The sequence below is a fragment of the Triticum urartu genome, chromosome 4 (genome assembly GCF_003073215.2).
Source record: "Triticum urartu cultivar G1812 chromosome 4, Tu2.1, whole genome shotgun sequence".
NCBI classification, from domain to species: Eukaryota; Viridiplantae; Streptophyta; class Magnoliopsida; order Poales; family Poaceae; genus Triticum; species Triticum urartu.
The window spans coordinates 546,134,274-546,152,124 of NC_053025.1; positions in this window are offsets into that span (position 1 = coordinate 546,134,274).

The following is a 17,851-nucleotide window of genomic DNA, read 5'->3' on the forward strand; positions in this document are numbered from 1 at the left end:
CTTTACCTCCTTGTGGGTTCGACACTCCATACTTATCACTTCCACCTTTGAAAATTGCTACGATGATTCCCTGCACTTGGGGATTATCAGCGATCAATAGCGTGGGTGAATATTCTCGTGTGTGCTTGTTTGCTTTATCACTAAGTAGTTTTTATTTTCTGTTCTAAGTTGTTCTCTATCTTTAGTTATGGATATGGAATACGAAACACCAAAAAAATTCTTGCTACTCGCTACTCATGGAGATGGGGAACCTCCTAAAACCTTGGATGCTCGTTATGTGAAAAATATTATGCACTACTTTGATAATCCTGGGAAAACCCCATTCAACTTGATAATGCGAGACACGTTGGATCAACGTGAATACTTTAGGGATTATCGCTTGACACAAAACGGAAAACTTTTATGGGATCAAATTCATATGTTGCATTGATATGCTCGGGAGCTATGCTTAAGATATGATTATACTTGTTGCCGTAGTATGAAGGCTCCAGACCTTCCCTTTTCATGCAAATTTAATGAAAATGAAATCTTAGATTCTTATGCTAATGGTAGATATGATTATTATGATGTGAGACGAATAGAAGAATTTGTTGCTTTTAAGGGTGCTTATGAAATCGAATCTTTGTTTGAAACGTATAAAGATTATGATGATTCTGTTTATGGACCTAAAATTTTTGCATCCTTAAATATTGCTATGATAATTAGAGATATGTAACACCCCGATGTAATGATGCTACAGTAACCCCTGGGGTTAAGTTAATCATTTTTCTAAACAAGTGTTTGATCATCTTTGGTTCTCTCTCATTTCAAATTCCAGTTGAATTCAATTTCAAATTCTGAGTGAAATTCAAAATTGCTCAAACATGAAAAATAAAATGTTCATTATGTGCCAAATAATCCACAACTAATATTGGTGGTGAACCAACATTTTTGCAAAGTGTTTAAGTGGCCTAAACTACTTAAAACAGTGACCTAGGCAATAAATTAAATGCCTTTGTAATTTATAAAATTTGCAAACTTCTTCAAAAGTCTCACAATCTTTTTGTGGCAGTGCACATTAATTCTTTGAAATTGTTTTGGCCAGTGGCATATTTTTTCAAAGTCTTTAGTGACTAAAATAAAAATGCAGAAGTTGCTGAAAAAAAAGAAAAGCAAAATAAAGAAAAGGCCCCCTGGACCTAACCCACCTGGGCCGGCCCACCTGCCCCACCCTAGCCAGCCCGGATCCCCCCTGCCCGTCCCCTTCCCTGTTCCCCCGATCGGGGTCAGAACAGGGGCGTAGCCCCGCCGAACCCACTCGCCGTCGTCGGCGAGGGGATAAGGCCCCACGCCTCCCCGCCTCCACTCACCTTGCTCCTATGCCACCCCACTCCCCTCTCCCTCTCCATGGAGCTCGCCTACTCCTCCCTTCTCTCTGCCGAGCGCAATCGAGCGTGGCCGCCGCCACATCTCCGTCGACCCCGCGGCCACCGAGCCCCTCCGACCCTGCCAATCTGCCCGGGAGCCCCAGCGTCATAGACCCCTTCGTCCGGTGCAGTTGGATCAAGTCGGGGAGCAGCGCAGCAACTCCGACGACCCGATCCCCTTCTCCGACCAGCGCCACGACATCGCCTTGATCTCCTCCGCCTCTGCTCTTCTAAGCCCTCATCGGACCACCTTGTGTCCCCGCGGCGAGCTCCACATCCTCCCTCCCCTCTGTCTTGCTCGGATTTGAGCCGTGGGTAGCCATTGCCATGGCCGTGCCCTTGCTTCCATCGTAGAACTCGTAGTCGCTGCCCTCTTTCACCCCGCGCCTAACCAAGGACACCGCCGTGCTTCTGGGACTCCAGGCAGTGCGTGCGCATCGTTTTTCTTCGTGGGCGAGCCTCTGGACTCGAGCCCGAAACCTCCGCGCTTCGGCCGCCGCTAGAGCTTGTTGTAGTCACAGTTTTGGCCATCCCCGTCGACGCTGGTACCCCCAGATCGCTTCGCGCCGTCGCTCTGGTCCCGTAGATGCTCGCGGTGGTCCAAACGGACCACCACAACCGATTTCCGGCTACCGCCCGAGCGCGCCGTACTGGGTCACCGGAGCAACTCCGGCGCCGACCGTCGACGTGGCTAGGCGGGACGCACCCCTGGCTCGCTGCTAGTGGGCCCTATGGGCCCCGTTGACTGGGTTGACCCAATCAATGTGATGACTCAGTAGCCAGTGTCACTGACATGCGGTCCCACCGCATAATTAGTTTAACTAAAACGTTTTTAAAATTGAAATTAATTAGTTAGTTAATGAGTCACTGACATGTGGGGTCTAGTAGTTAATTAACTCTGCTTAGTTAAAATAAAACACCGTTAGCCTCTCTGTCTATGACAGTTGGGACCCACTGGTCAGTTTGACGAGCCAGCAGGTCTGCTGACCTGCTGCTGTCATGCTGACACTTTGCTGAAGTCATAACTCCATTTCAGTTAATATAAATAAATTCAGAAAATGGTTTAATCTTTAAAAATTGATAGAAAATAAACCGTAACTCGGATGAAGATGTTTTCTACATGAAAGTTGCTCAGAAAAATGAGACGAATCCGAAACACGGTCCGTTTACCTGTTGGATGCCTCTAACTATTTGAACATGGAACATTCCCCCTCTAGTCATCTGTCTGACACAGATTCGGAACTGGGAAAACATTCCCGGTTGAATCCCCCCTTCACCTATTCGTGTAGACATACGTTAGGTCACACCCGGCACGTCATTTTATCATGTCATACTTAGTGATGCATCTATTTGCTTTGTATTTACTTTTTCTTCCCCCTCTTCTCTCCGGTAGCCCCGAAGACCGATGTTGCCCCTGTGATCGACTACGTCGACGACACTTCTTCCTTTTCAGCAGAGCTTCCAGGAAAGCAAACCCACATTGATCATTCCGATATCGCCCATTCCCTTCTCTCTTCTGCTTGCATTAGAACTGCTACTGCTTTCTGTATGATCCTACTCTGATGCATAGCCTGTTTTTGTTGCCTGCTTTCATACCTTTCCTACTTATTCTAAACTGCTTAGTATAGGTTGGTTAGAGATCCATTAGTGAACCCCACCTTGTCCCAGTTGCCCCTACTTTATGTTTGATGACTCGATCAACGTGATCGACGTCTAGGCCCCAACACCGAACATCACCCCCTTAGTTGTACGACTCTTCATAGTTACTATCGAGTGCCGAGGGTGGTACCTCATCAGCACTTCTAATGTTAACCCTATAGTGTAGCTATTCGGTCGTGGTCATCGAGGGTGATTCCTCTTTGACCACTCCCGATAATGACTCTGTCATGCAACCCCTCAAGTGTGGATCAACGAGGGTGATTCCTCCAAGTTCACCTTGATGATTACATCGAGTGGGAATCCATCGAGGGTGGTTCCTCAGGTTTTTCCCCTTGCTGTTTCAGACACACGGTTACTTTGACTTACCACAAAACCATGATGACATCGGGTCGGCCCCGAGGGGTACCCGCGAGTGATGTGAAGTCAGGTTGGTCTGGAGGATACCCGCAAGTTTTCCACGCGGCGCGGCCAGGCATTCTTAGCCCTTGCCGCAAGTCCGTGAGACATGGCGATGGGACCACATATCATGGATCATTGATCGTTACCGCACTCTACCAAGACACTAACGGTTTGGATATTTGATCCAAGTAGGCCTATGGCCTTTTCGCACTAACCACCATGTGGGAATAAGTATGGGCACTCTGCATCGTATGTATCAGCCGAAAGCTCACTGACGTCAGCAATGGAGCGGCGCAAGCCGGGTTGGACTGCGTAAGCACCTGCCTTTTTAAGGAGCTTGCCAGGTCTGCTCACTGGCCGCCCTCGCAACATGCAGGATTGCAAAGGACAATTGGCCCATGACCCCTTCGCATTTAGGATGTAGACCGACGTGCTGGCCTCTCTGTTGAGACTAGGTAGGACTACAGTGTGTTGATTAGCCGAGGCCGGTCATGACCTGATGGTGTGTCCGGCCGGAGTTGATCGAGCGTGTTGGGTAAGTTGGTGCACCCCTGTAGGGAAGAAAACATCTATTGATAGCCTGTCCTATGGTAACGGATGCTTGGAGTTGTATCCAATCGATACAACTATAACTGGATACTGGATGCTGAGGCATGTAATGGATATGATGGCTACGGGATTGTTTCCTCGTAGGGAGTCGAGGAAGTGATCACGGGGAAATGTTACAACATGCTTATTAATATTATAATATGCCACTCTTATCTCTTCTGATGCTGCAAGATGGTTGGAGCTGCTTGAAGATGCTAGTCTTCGATAGGCTAGGCTTTCCCCTTCTCTTCTGGCATTCTGCAGTTTAGTCCACAAATACAACCCATTCCTTTAATATAGATGCATACTTAGTTTAGATCTGATGAAAGTCTTGCGAGTACTTTGGTTGAGTACTCACGGTTGCTCTGCTACCTCTTTTTCCCCCATACCCAATTGTTGCGACCAGATGACGGATCCCGGAGCCAGACAACACACTGATGACTACTACTACTACCCCGAGGCTGCCTACTACTACATGACGACCGTTGACGACCTGGAGTAGTTAGGAGGCTCCCAGGCAGGAGGCCTTGTCTTTTCGATCGTTGTTGCTTTTGTGCTAGCCTTCTTAAGGCAAACCTTGTCTAACTTATGTCTGTACTCAGATATTGTTGCTTCCGCTGAATCTTTTGTATTCGAGCCCTCAAGGCCCATGGCTGGTAATATAAAGCTTGTATTATTTTAATTTGTGTCTAGAGTTGTGTTGTGATATCTTCCCGCGAGTCCCTGATCTTGATCGTACACGTTTGCGTGTATGATTAGTGTACGATTGAATCGGGAGTGTCACAAGTTGGTATCAGAGCCGACTGCCTGTAGGTAGCCCCCTTCCAACTCCTTGGCCGAAGTCGAGTCTAGTCACTACAAAATACTTTTTACTAACATGGTTGTGTGTCTTACGGGCCCACGTCGCCATTGGGTGGTATTAGGATCTTTTACTCCTCATCTATACTCTAGGACTCTGATCTCTCTTCCATTCGGGTTAAACGGATTTACTAACTCTAACATTAGGATCTCGTGACCACATTCACCCCAAAGTTGGATAAGCCATAGTTATTCCTTAGAATAGTATCTTGAATAGTACACACAATGTCGTGTTGACTACTGTCGACGTTCTGGGAACGGGGGTCCCCAGACTTGCCTGCCTGCGGCCTGCGGCGTGGCTCAAAGGGGGGCCCAGCACGGCCCATCTTCACCAACACAAACCCAAGACCCTCGCGAGGGGCCAAGCCTCGTGGGGCGGACGACGCGAAGCTTCCTCAGGCACGGCCTCGTCAGGCTGGCTCACGAGGAGGCGGAGAGATCAAGGCGGGGTACCTCACGAGGTGCCATGAAGCAAGCCATGACAACTCAGGGCGCCAGGCGGGTGCCAGCCCGCGCAGCGTCCTCCTTTCCTCTTTGGTGCAAAGGGGGCAAGCACAACCGCGGAGTACCAAGGCATCAGGCAAAGGTTGCCATTTCGGTGCAACGAGACCAAGACCAGGAGGACTACGAGATGGAGGTCACCGTGGAGCCCAAGACGGCGTCATCACCAGAGCTTTGCGCAGGCGAAGACTACTTTTGTCAGGATAGCTGATACTTGCTGTCCCCCTTCAAATTAGCCCGCCATTGTTGGCTCCCTTCCCGCTCAATATTTGGGAAGAGGACCAGGGCCTCTATAAATAGGACCAGCCACCCACATAGCCGGGGGGAGGACGAAAAAGAGATAGGAAGGAAGAGGCCCGTTAGAAGGGTCGGGAAAAAGGAGAGCAGAGAGAGAGAAAGGTGGCTGAACTCCTCCCAGCAGTTCATCGCCTCAGCCAAGAACAGACCCTCGCGAGGCTGTTCTTCCTTGTATTGTTCATCATCATCAGCCCAAGAGGCAATCCACACACCACACACTGGAGTAGGGTATTACACCACAACGGTGGCCCGAACTAGTATAAACCCTGTGTCTCTTGTGTTGTTCTTTCCTTAGTTTAGATCCTAGCATGGCGGAGGGGTGCAGGTAGGTAGGAGGCGAAATCTCCGCGCGCACCCCAGTGTTCGAACCTCAAGGGTCTGCCGGAACCCGAAATCCGACATTTGGCGCGCCAGGTAGGGGTGCACCAGAGTTCGTCTTCCACCACCCTGTTCTCCTCCGACCGTCACGCCCATGTCTGACGCTCGTCGGGCCCGCGCCGAGCGCCGGGCCGCACTCGCTTCCTGCATCGCCCAGACGGCCCCTGTCGGTGGGCGTCCACGCCGTTCCCCGTCACCTGCCGTCAACGCCGCCACCGGCCCGGCGGGGGACGAGCGGCAAGCATCGTCCCAGCATCCGTCCGTGCGGCAAGACGGCCGCACCGCAACTCCCTCGCTCGCCCCAGCTGGATCTTCGTCCCGCGCGCTCCACGCGCCCATGGAGGCTCGGGCTGCACTCATCGCGGCAAACGAGCTCCTGCGCTACCGTCCCGTCGACGACGTCTACGAAGAATGGCTCGACCGCGTCGCCGAGCTCGTCCGCGCTGCAGGGGGCTCTTCCGCGCCATCCGTTCCGCTACACCGCACCCTGCCCCGCGCGGGCGAAGAGGCTCCGGCGGCGCCCCGGCCGCCTCCTCCTCAAGAAGACGCCATGGCTCCAAGGCGCATGGCCCCTGGGCGGAACCCGCTCCGTCAGGTGCCAGCGCAGCAAGAACAGAGCTGCCAAGAAGTCCCTCGCCCGCCAAAAGCTGCCCGGGCGCTCCCTGCTCCAGCACGTCGTGACCATCCCCCTGCTCCCGCGCGTGGGGACATGCAAGACCAGGCTCTCCGTCACCTAAGGCCTCCCATGGCCACAGCAGGCTGCCGCGCCTACACCCCTGAACTACGCAGCGTCACGTGGCCCGGCAAGTTCAAACCAGACCTGCCTCCTCGCTACGACGGCATGGCCGACCCTGCGGAGTTCCTCCAGCTCTACGAGCTGGGCATCGAAGCTTCCAACGGAGACGAGAAGGTCATGGCGAACTGGTTTCCCATGGCGCTCAAGGACGGGGCCCGCACCTGGCTCCTGAACCTGGCTCCAGGCACAATCTCCTCCTGGGAAGAGATGCGCACCCGCTTCATCGCCAACTTCCAAGGTACTCGTGACCGGCCACCCGTCGTGAGCGACATGCGCCGCATCAAGCAACAACCCGGGGAGACCCTGCAGAAGTACATCCAGCGCTTCAACAACGCACGCCTCAAGACCCCCAAGGCGATCGAGGAGGCCATCATCTCAGCTTTCTCCGACGGAGCGCGCGACGTCAAGATGAAGGAGGAGCTGGCGATGCATGAAGACCTGTGCACTTCCTTGGAGCTGTTCAACTTGGCAAACAAGTGCGCCAGGGCTGAGGAGGGGCGTCTCTCCCTCCTCGAGCTGCCTGCCGCAGACCCAGAAGAGAAGAAGCTCAAGGCTAAGGATGTGAAGCGCAAGGGGGCTGCAGTGCTCGCGGCAGAACCAGACACCAAGCGGGGCAGAGATCAGCCCGAACCTCCCAAGGGCAGCCGGTACTGCGTGTACCACGACCTCCACACCCACAACACCAACGAATGCCAAGAACTCCGAGCCGTGCGTGAAGGAAGGATCGGCCGTCGCCCCGACCGCGGTGACCGGGGCTACGGTCGAGGAGGAGGAAGAAACACATGACGCTGGGAAGACCGTGGGCCGCGCCAAGGGTGGCGCGACCAACCTCGCGAGGATCGCTGGCAAGACCCGCCTCGCGAGAGAGGATGGAGGGATCAGCCTCGCGAGGGAGACTGGAGGGACCAGCCTCGCGAGGATCGCCTGCTAGGCAACGCAGGCCTCCCACCGCTGCCGTCGCAGCCAAGGAGAAACGATGACCGCCATCAGGACGAGGAGGCTGGGGGCTTTCAGGAGCCGCGCGCGATCGCCTGCATCTTGGGTGGAGCACAAGCCCCGGCCTCTTAGCGCATCTTCAAGCAGTTCGTCCGTGAAGTGAACGCAGTACTCCCCAAACTCGAAGCCACACGCCCTCTCAGGTGGTCGGCGTGCGCCATCACGTTCAGCTCAGCAGATCAGCTCAAGTGTGCGGCAACAGCCGGAGTCCTCCCGATGCTTTGTTCCCCAATCATTAGCAACGTGGTGGTCACCAAGACCCTCATCGATGGCGGGGCAGGGCTCAACGTCCTGTCCGTGGAGACGTTCAACAACCTCCAAGTGCCCTACAGCCAGCTTCAGCCAACCAAGCCCTTCTTCGGTATCACTAACGGCTCCACGGTCCCGATTGGGCAGGTCCGCCTCCCTGTCACCTTCGGGGCACGCGACAACTACCGCACCGAGCTCATCGACTTCGACGTCGCTCACATTCACCTGCCGTACAACGCCATCCTTGGGTACCCAGCGCTGGCCAAGTTCATGGCCGTAACTCACCACAGCTACAACGTCCTCAAGATGCCAGGAAGTGGCGGAGTCATCATGGTGCCCTGTGAAGAGAAGGACGCGGTGTGTTCCCTGGAACGAGCCTTTCAGGCCGCATCACTAGAAGACCCGGATTGCGGAAGCAGGAGGCTTCCCGAGACCGCCCCCAAGAAGAAGAAGACATCGTCCGGCCCGGCCCCTCAGGAGGCAGGCCCCTCAGGGCCCGCGCCTGCCCAAAGGGAACCTCCTTCCATCGCATAGGAAAGCGCGCCCAGTGCCCTCCCCAGGCAGGGCTCGGGGGCTCTCCCCTGGAGGGCCACCGACCTAGCTAGGGTCACGAGGGAGGCGCTTGGGCACCACATGGAGGCGTGTTTTGAAGCACGCTTCCCTCAAGAAGGAGCAAGGCAAGGAGATCCAGACCCACAAGAGTTCGTCAGCAAGGCCATTCAGGAGCTACAGGAGTCAAGAGTCATGAGAGGCTCCCGCCGCCTACCAGCAGTGGCCCCCCATCCAGGCGAGGATGGTGGGCTGCACGTCTGCATCGACATACCAGGGCTCAACCGAGTCGTCTCTCTGGAGCGCCTCTGGCCCTCGCGAGTGGGGCGCTGCGGAGGTCCACCCCACAGCTACGTTCGCATGCCTTACGGCTTGCCGAACGCGGCTGACGCGTACCAGCGCCTCATGAGGGGCATCACGGAGGCACGAGAGGCCAGGCGTTCCGCAGCCCTGGCAGAGATGGAGATGGCCCGCGAGGAGCCGCCAGCGCCTCCGGAGCCTCCCGAGGCCCCTGGGCCTGGGGGCTCGTGAGGATCGGCTCCCGCAGCCCCCCGAGCCTGCTACACCAACACCCCTTCGTCCTCAACATCATCAGGTGACATCTTTCGAGTTTTACTTCCAGCTGGGAGCGCCCCTAGGGTTGCATTATTCCCAGGCCGCGTGGGTCCGTCCCTGCGGCGTGTATCCCTTTTATTTCGCGTCGATTAGCTTACCTTGTTGGGGGCGCCACTTGAGCTGCATCACCCCCAAGTCGCTCGGGCCTGACCCAGTGATCTCCGCATTCCTAGCATCTATTTGAACGAATCCACTCCTCCGCGGCTAATGTGTTTTACCTAGTTGCCTGCTCAGCTGACGCCAACTAACGGAGCTGCTCCCGAACGGCACGACGCTTGCGCATGGGTCCGTCCCTGCAACGCCGACAAACCTGGATGGCTGAGCTTTGGCCGCGGCAGCCCCGCATAGCGTCACCTCGTCAAGCCTTCAGTGCCTCACTACCCCTCGGAAGCAACCAACGGCTGACCGTCAATTGTATGGAAACCCCTTGCTTTTTCTATGATGGACCTGCAGGACCTCCTGAAGGAGCTGCGTCAGGCGAGGCTCTTGCTGTGCTTCCTTCGCTTTCGTCCGCGCGAACCGCTTGCACGTTAAAGGGGGGTGCCTGAGCATCGCGACTCAGGGCTCCTACTGGCTCTCCAGCCCTCACCCTCTGGCCTTGACCACGGCATCGCGACCTGGCATACCAGCAACGGCTGAGATTCGCTCGAGGGCCGGGACCCGAGGACGTAGAGCAGAAAGGGGAGCTAAGGCGAGAGGGAGGAGACACACGAGGACCTTGCCAAGCAACCCCGCTCCTGCCGACGCACGGGCCCGGCCACACACCAGAGAGCGGCCCCTGATCCTCGAGATAAGTTATCGCCTGGAAGCGCCAGCTGCCGTGGCACCATCCCCGCACCTAATGCTATCCCTTGTTAGCGACGCCGCTCCCCTTTCTCACCAAACGACGGCTGCTTGGGCGCCAAAGGGGACCTCCTGAGCATCGTGACTCAGGGGCTCTTACCGGACTCCGGGTCGCTCACCTCCTGGCCTTGACCACGGCATCGCGACCTGGCATACCAGCGACGGCTGAAGACGCCTTGGGACTGGGACCTGTGGGCGTAGAGCACCAAGCCCTCGTGAGGTTCGAAAGGGAGGACCGAGCTAAGATGGAATGAGCAACTCGCGCAATTCTACGACAAGTGTTATATATACAAGGCAGGATCACAGGCACCTTACAAGCCCCTACGGGACGCGTTTTTGATTCCTCGCAGGGAACGGATCCTAAAGGGACACAAACTACGCGCGTCCCTACAAAAGACGCCATCATCAACAGTGGGCCGTCAAGCACCGACGCCAACCCCATCCAGATCAGAGTCGGCGGCGGCCTGACGAGCCCGCCCTGCTCCAGGAGCGGCGCCGGCGCGGGGGCTCGTAGCTGTTGTCGCTCGTCTCCGGAGTCGCGAAGAGCTCGCCGGAGTCACTGGAACCTCCGACGCCTCCACCACCTGAGGAGCCTCCAAGGGAGTGGGTGGCATGCCCAGTCCTCGTCACAGCAGGGCCCTGGCCACCTTCCCCGGGGCAGCACTCCAGTCGGCGCCCGCTCGCATCGAAGACCTTGAAGAGCATCACCGAAGCACCGTCGTAGTCCAAGTGGATCGTGAAGACTCCCCTTGTCCTGCAAACCCGGGCGATCTCCCTTCAGCCCCGGGTCATGTAGACCTCGCCCGGGGCGACGACCGCGACCTCTGCCTCGGTCGCGAGGGTGCTGCAGCCGGCGTGCTGCAGCCAGAGCTCCAGGGGCTCCCCCTGCGGGATGATGGAGGCGAAGAAGGGAGGCAGGCGAATCCAAGACTGAAGAGGAATGGCGACGTGGAGCATGAACTCTTGGGAAGAGCCCTCGGTGTGGACCCCAGGGGGGACGACCCACACCTACGTGACCCGTCGGTGCCGATGGCGGCGCCGCCCGTGGCGGTCAGCATCAGCTCCTTCGGGGCCCTCGACGTGGGCGTACAATGGAAGCAGGAACCCCTGCGGCGCCCGCTCGCCCCAAGGCCTCGGCACCACCTGAAGGGCCCCTTCGTCCGGGCCACGGGGGATGAGCCGTTTCTTCGGCGGGAGAGGGTCTGGCCCCTCTCGGGGAGCCTTTCCCTTCTCTTCCGTCGAGAACCGGCGGATCGGAGCCATCGCAGCAAGACGGAGCAAGGATCGGGAAGAAGGAGAAGCAAGGAGAGATGAACCGGAAGGGCGCACGCCGTCCCGTACTTATAGCCGGCGGAGGCCAACCGCCGACCTCCACGATCGCAGGTAATCATGACCCGTTTTGCATGCAGGGACTTGTCCAGTCAGTGCAGTTGCCGAGGCGTCATGGGGAAGTGGAGGCGCCCACATCCAGTCAACCGCCACGCGGCCCCAAGGCCGCAGGCTGTTAGGGCCCGCGGAGCTTCGCTCTTGCCCTTCCGCCTCCCTGCACGGCCAAGCCCGGGCGCGCCTTGGGCCCGGGGGCTACTGTCGACGTTCTGGGAACGGGGGTCCCCAGACTTGCCTGCCTGCGGCCTGCGGCGTGGCTCAAAGGAGGGCCCAGCACGGCCCATCTTCACCAACACAAACCCAAGACCCTCGCGAGGGGCCAAGCCTCGTGGGGCGGACGACGCGAAGCTTCCTTAGGCACGGCCTCGTCAGGCTGGCTCACGAGGAGGCGGAGAGATCAAGGCGGGGTACCTCACGAGGTGCCCATGAAGCAAGCCATGACAACTCAGGGCGCCAGGCGGGTGCCAGCCCGCGCAACGTCCTCCTTTCCTCTTTGGTGCAAAGGGGGCAAGCACAACCGCGGAGTACCAAGGCATCAGGCAAAGGTTGCCATTTCGGTGCAACGAGACCAAGACCAGGAGGACTACGAGATGGAGGTCACCGTGGAGCCCAAGACGGCGTCATCACCAGAGCTTTGCGCAGGCGAAGACTACTTTTGTCAGGATAGCTGATACTTGCTGTCCCCCTTCAAATTAGCCCGCCATTGTTGGCTCCCTTCCCGCTCAATATTTGGGAAGAGGACCAGGGCCTCTATAAATAGGACCAACCACCCACATAGCCGGGGGGAGGACGAAAAAGAGATAGGAAGGAAGAGGCCCGTTAGAAGGGTCGGGAAAAAGGAGAGCAGAGAGAGAAAGAGAGAGAGAGAGAAAGGTGGCTGAACTCCTCCCAGCAGTTCATCGCCTCAGCCAAGAACAGACCCTCGTGAGGCTGTTCTTCCTTGTATTGTTCATCATCATCAGCCCAAGAGGCAATCCACACACCACACACTGGAGTAGGGTATTACACCACAACGGTGGTCCGAACCAGTATAAACCCTGTGTCTCTTGTGTTGTTCTTTCGTTAGTTTAGATCCTAGCATGGCGGAGGGGTGCAGGTAGGTAGGAGGCGAAATCTCCGCGCGCACCCCAGTGTTCGAACCTCAAGGGTCTACCGGAACCCGAAATCCAACAACTACTATGTGGTATCCATCATACCTCTTTCATTATGCATGTTTCATCATGAATGATCCTTGTCTTTGCAAATGCTCGATGCTGAACTACCCCTGTTACGTGTTAGCAGGATGGTTAGACCCGTTGGTCATGGCCGTGGTGGCAACGCTCCACCACTGCCTGAATTCATGGCCGGAATGATGCAATAGTTTGAGTTGAATCGTCAATTCATGGAAGGAATGATGGCTCAGTTTCCTCGCCCCAACATGAATCAACAGCCAACCCCAGTAACTCTGTAGGACTTCATGCGCCTCAACCCAACTATTTACCGCATCTCAACTCAGCCCCTTGATGTTGATGACTGGCTTCGTGATATCACCTATGAGATGGAGTCTGTTGATATAGCCCCTACAAGCTATGTCACCTTCGCATCCTTCTTCCTCAAGGGTCCTGCTGCTCAATGGTGGGACAACCACAGGCGTACCCTACCTGCTGGAACGGTCATCACTTGGCCGGATTTCCAAGTTGCCTTCCGTGCTCGTTTCATTCCTCAGGGAATCATGGACAGGAAGAAGCGCGAGTTCCGCAACCTCACCCAAGGCAACAAGTCTGTAGATGCTTATCAGTGGGAATTCTTGGACTTGTCCCGTTACGCTGAAGAAGACATTGCTACTGATTCTCGTAAGCAAGAGAAGTTCCGTGACGGACTTCACCCTGATATCAAGCTAGCGCTCCTGGTGCATGACTTTGCTGATTTCGCCACCATAGTGAACAAGCCTATTCAAGTTGAGACTGGTCTTCAGGAACACCAGGGATCCCTCAGGCACAGCCGTGACACTGGCTCATCTTCGGGCCCGTCAGCGCAGAAGCATCGGATATGGATCCCCCACAGCATGTACCGCCCAACTGCACCTGCACCAATACAATCCTATGTTGCACCTCGTCTGCCTCCTCCACCATAGAGGCAGCCTCTTCGAGTTGTACCACCACAAGCTCCTGCTCCCAACCCCAATGATGGTCTATGCTTCAAGTGTGGCCTTCCAGGTCACTGCTCTAGGAACTGTTCTCAGAATTAGAACCAACTGGATCTTCCTGCTACTGGTCGTGGTAACAATCACCCCTGCAACAACAATGCCTGACCTTATGGTCGTGGGCAGGCTAACAACATTGATCTGAATGAAGCTCAATACCAGCCTGCTACTATGATGGGTACTCTCCTTGTTAATTCAGTACCAGCTGCTATTTTATTCGATACCGGAGCATCACATTCTTTCATATCAGAAGATTTTGCATTCAGACATGGCATTAAATATGAAGAGATGCACATTCCATTAGTGGTAAACACCCCCGCGGGCCAATATCGGACCACTATGGTTAGCCACGACGTCTTCATTGAGATTGAAGGATTAGAGTTTCATGACTCTCCCATTATCCTAAAGTCTTCTAGTATTGACCTCATTCTGGGAATGGATTGGTTGAAATCACATACCGCTTCTATGCTTTGTGCCACTAAAACCGTTCACCTCCTACATCCTTCTAATGAGATAGTAAGCTATCATGCTCGACTTGTTAGAAATGCTGAAGCATGGCTTTATGCCTTGAATGCATTGAACGCAGCACTTCTTGAGGGAATTGAAATGATTCCAGTTGTTCGCAACTTCATAGACGTCTTTCCAGAAGAACTTCCAAGAATACCCCCTGCTCAGGCTGTCGAGTTCGTCATCAACCTGAAACTAGGCACCGTTCCTATCGCCAAATGACCCTACAAGATGCCACCTCATGAACTCCTTGAACTTAAGGAGGAATTGACAAATCTCTTCGCAAGGGTTTCATTCGTCCAAGTTCCTCTACTTGGGGAGCACCTTCTCTCTTCGTCAAGAAGATGGATGACAAACCGTTTGGTCCAAGACTATCGTCCTATCAACCAAGCTACAATCCATAACAAATATCCCCTTCCTCGGATCAATGATCTGTGTGATCAACTGGATGGTTCATCGATATTCTCTAAACTCGACTTGAGGTTGGGTTACCACCAGATCTGTGTTCTTGAAGAGGATATTCCAAAGACCGCATTCGTCACTCGTTATGGTTCTTACGAGTACACCGTCATGTCTTTTGGCTTGACCAATGCTCCAGCCACATTCTCTCGTCTCATGAACTGCATATTCATGGATTACCTCGACAAGTTCATCGTAGTCTATCTGGATGATATTCTGGTATATTCGAAGAATAAAGAAGAACATGCTGAACATCTCCGTCTTGTTCTGGAAAAGCTTCGAGAGCATCAACTTTATGCCAAGTATTCCAAGTGCGAATTCTGGCTTCCCAAAGTAACCTACCTTGGGCATGTCATCTCCAAGGATGGTATTGCTGTCAACCCAGAGCGAGTTCAGGCTATTCTTGACTGGACCCCTCCGAAGATCGTCAAGCAAGTAGAAACTTTCTTGGACTAGCCAACTATTGTCACCGCTTTGTCGAGAACTTCTCCAAGATCGCCAAGCCACTGACCAATCTGCTACACAAAGGCGTTAAGTTTGATTGGACTGAAAAGTGTCAGGAAAGTTTCCAGGCACTCAAGGACAAGCTGACATCTACCCCAATGCTTGCTCCCCCCAATTCTCGCAAGGACTTCGTCATCTATTGCGATGCTTCACGACAAGGATTAGGTTGTGTCCTAACGCAAGAGCGCAGAGTGATTGCTTATGCCTCCCGTCAAGTGCGTCCTCATGAAGAGAACTATTGGGGATCGTAGCAGAAATTTAAAAATTTCTACGCATCACCAAGATCAATCTATGGAGTAATCTAGCAACGAGGGGAAGGAGAGTGCATCTACATACCCTTGTAGATCGCTAAGCAGAAGCGTTCAAGTGAACGGGGTTGATGGAGTCGTACTCGTCGTGATCCAAATCACCGATGATCCTAGTGCCGAACGGACGGCACCTCCGCGTTCAACACACGTACAGCCCGGTGACGTCTCCTACGCCTTGATCCAGCAAGGGGAGAAGGAGAGGTTGGGGAAGACTCCATCCAGCAGCAGCACGACGGCGTGGTGGTGGTGGAGGAGCGCGGGACTCCAGCAGGGCTCCGCCAAGCACTATGAGAGACGAGGAGGGAGAGGGGTAGGGCTGCGCCAACAGGGGAGGAACTTCATGTGTTGGGCTGCCCCTTTGCCTCCACTATATATAGGGGGAGAGGGAGGGCTGCACCCCCACCTAGGGTTTCCTCCCTAGGGGTGGCGGCAGCCCTAGATCCCATCTAGGGTGGCGGCCACAAGGGGGAGAGGGGGAGACGCACCTGAGGTGGGCCTTAGTGCCCATCTGCCCTAGGGTTTGCCCCCCTCCCCTCTTGGAGGCGCCTTAGGCCTTAGTGGGAGGTGCCCCAGCCCACCTAGGGGCTGGTCCCTTCCCACTATTGGCCCATGTAGGCCTCCGGGGCTGGTGGCTCCACCTGGTGGACCCCCGGACCCCTCCGGTGGTCCCGGTACACTATCGGTGATGCCCGGAACACTTCCAGTGGCCAAAACCATACTTCCTATAAATTAATCTTTACCTCCGGACCATTCCGGAACTCCTTGTGACGTCCGGGATCTCATCCGGGACTCCGAACAACATTCGGTAACCGTGTACATACTTTCCCTATAACCCTAGCGTCATCAAACCTTAAGTGTGTAGACCCTACGGGTTCGGGAGTCATGCAGACATGGCCGAGACAACTCTCCGGTCAATAACCAACAGCAGGATCTGGATACCCATGTTGGCTCCCACATGCTCCACGATGATCTCATTGGATGAACCACGATGTCAAGGATTTAATCAATCCCGTATACAATTCCCTTTGTCTAGCGGTACGATACTTGCCCGAGATTCGATCGTCGGTATCCCGATACCTTGTTCAATCTCGTTACCGGCAAGTCTCTTTACTCGTTCCGTAACACATCATCTCGTGATCAACTCCTTGGTCACATTGTGCACATTATGATGATGTCCTACCGAGTGGGCCCAGAGATACCTCTCCGTTTACACGGAGTGACAAATCCCAGTCTCGATTCGTGCCAACCCAACAGACACTTTCGGAGATACCTGTAGTGTACCTTTATAGCCACCCAGTTACGTTGTGACGTTTGGCACACCCAAAGCACTCCTACGGTATCCGGGAGTTGCACAATCTCATGGTCTAAGGAAATGATACTTGACATTAGAAAAGCTTTAGCAAACGAACTACACGATCTTGTGCTAGGCTTAGGATTGGTTCTTGTCCATCACATCATTCTCGTAATGATGTGATCCCGTTATCAACGACATCCAATGTCCATGGTCAGGAAACCGTAACCATCTATTGATCAACGATCTAGTCAACTAGAGGCTTACTACGGACATGGTGTTGTCTATGTATCCACACATGTATCTGAGTTTCCTATCAATACAATTCTAGCATGGATAATAAACGATTATCATGAACAAGGAAATATAATAATAACTAATTTATTATTGCCTCTAGGGCATATTTCCAACAAGAACTACCCAGTTCATGACCTCGAGCTTGCTGCGGTTATCTTTGCACTGAAGCTATGGCGACAGTACCTTCTCGGTAATCATTGCAAGATCTTCACTGATCATCAGAGTCTGAAGTACTTGTTTACTCACCCAGATCTGAACCTCCATCAGCAGCGATGGATGGAAGCTATTGCTAACTACAACTGCGGTATATCCTATACCCCTGGCAAGGCTAACGTAATGGCCGATGCCCTGAGCCATAAATCTTATTGCAAAAATCACATGGTTTACAAAGCTCAACCCCGCCTTTATGAAGAGCTATGCAAGCTGAACCTTCAACTAGTTCCACAGGGTTCTCTGAATAACCTTGTCCTGGAACCAACTCTTCTCAAAGCTATTAAGTCTGCACTAGCCAAAGATGCTCACATTGATTTGATGAAAAAGGATCCCGCCTTAGAGAAATCCAGAGATTTCTCACTTGGTGAAGATGGAACCATATACTTTAGAGATCATATTATAGTACCCCGGATCGAGCTTATGATAGAGAAGGTGATGAAAGAAGCACATGACACCCCTCTCTCTATTCATCCGGGAAGTACCAAGATGTACTTAGACATTCGTCAGAAGTATTCATGGTCCAAGATGAAGCAAGACATTGCCCGATATATCGAAGAATGTGACGTTTGT